The sequence below is a fragment of the Seriola lalandi genome, unplaced genomic scaffold (genome assembly GCF_002814215.2).
Source record: "Seriola lalandi dorsalis isolate HSWRI2012SDOR001 ecotype SW California unplaced genomic scaffold, Sedor1 jcf7180002052111, whole genome shotgun sequence".
NCBI classification, from domain to species: domain Eukaryota; kingdom Metazoa; phylum Chordata; class Actinopteri; order Carangiformes; family Carangidae; genus Seriola; species Seriola lalandi.
Window position 1 is genome coordinate 10,952 of NW_019522664.1, and position 1,736 is coordinate 12,687.

Sequence of the window (1,736 nt, forward strand, 5' to 3'; positions counted from 1 at the left end):
AAGACGTCCAAGCACCAAACCCCAAAAGAGACACAGAGTGTCTTTCAAAGACTTGAGGATGAAGATCAAGAACTTTTTTGCAAGGACGTTTGTACACGCATCCATTCATCAGATAGCGGCACAAATAAGGGCGAAATTCCACCATCACTCCAAAGCTAAAAGCAGAGAGTCAGTCCAGTCACTCCAGTCCCTCATGGATAGTGTTGACTCTCTGCTTATGACAAAAGACACTGAAAATGACACGACTGGAAAAGAGGTTGTTGTGTTTCGGGGAGTCAAAAAACTTTCACCACCTAAAGTTGGGAAATTCACACAAGCACTCACCGAACTGCTGTACACTCACATCACAGACACGACGCCAGAGAATATTCCAGCACCACGTAGACAGACGAGAACCTCCAGCACAGTGCATGTTCCTCAGTCACACGCCAACATGTTTGATGACATTCAGAACAGAGTGATGTCTTTCTTTGCACTGATGAACTGGTGGATGAGCACTCAGGCTACCAGCCATAGTCGCAGGGTGACACGAGCTTTAATGGGCACTGAGTTACTGACACCTTCACAGCTCCTGGAAGAGACAGCACCAACTGCTGCAGTGTCTGCCTCAGCTAGTGAGGAGACACAGGCTGAATCTGTGCAGGACACAAGAGCACAGGCGGAAAGAAACAAGATGTCCATCAGGGTTCTGGTGGAGAAACTTGTCGCACGCACTTTTAAAAAGGCAAAAGTGATGATGACTGAAGACTCAGAGGCCATCATTCAACATCTGTTTGAAGAAACATGGGCCCAAGTCGAAGGCACCGATTTCCAGATCACCACAGAAACTATTCAACACCTCGACAAGATCATTTTCAAGGATCTGTGTAAGAAATGGAGCTGTGCAGAGATGGTGCTGGTTTCCATGAAGTTACACAAACTAGAAATTAGCAAATACATCGCGTTCTCCTTCAGGAAAGGAATAACGCGACCAACTCAGCGTAACGCCATCTCTAGATTCTTCTCTTCTATGAGAAAAGGCCTCTCCAACATCTTCAGCAGGTAGAACTAGTGTCATTTACATGATACTCCCGTGTCCTCCCCTGCTGTCTCCTACCATCTGTCTCCTATCTCCTATTTCCTTTCTCCTCTCTCTTGTCACCTGTCCCCTCTCTTGCTTCTTTTCTCTCCTGTCTGTCCCCCCCCCCCTTTGGGTTTTTCTCCGGGTTCTCCGGTTTCTCCCACATCCTTTCCTGCCTCACATCCAGGTTACCCCCCCAATAAAAGGAATAGAATAAAACAATGGAGTAATAGATTGTTTATATACTTGTTGGTATGATTAAGAGAAAGAAAATACACTCAATTTGTAGAGTGGATAAGATGAATGAGATACACATGTTGTTGATTAATATTAAGTTGACTTTCTCTCCTCTCCTGTCTCCTATCACCTGTCTCTTCTCTCCTTCCAATCTCCTGTCTCCTAACTCCTTTCCCCTTTCCCCCATCTCCTTTCTCCTCTCTCCTGTCTATTTCACCCCCCCACCCCTTTTGGGTTTTCTCTGGGTGCTCCGGTTTCTCCCACATCCTTCAAAACCAGGCAAAATAAAAAAAAAAAACCCTCCTACCTCACATCCAGGTTATTCCCCCCACCCCCCATTCCCCCTGTGGGTTTCCTCCGGGTGCTCCAGTTTTCCCACATCCTTTAAAACCATCCAAAATAAAATAAAAACCCCTCCTTCCTCACATCCAGGTCATCC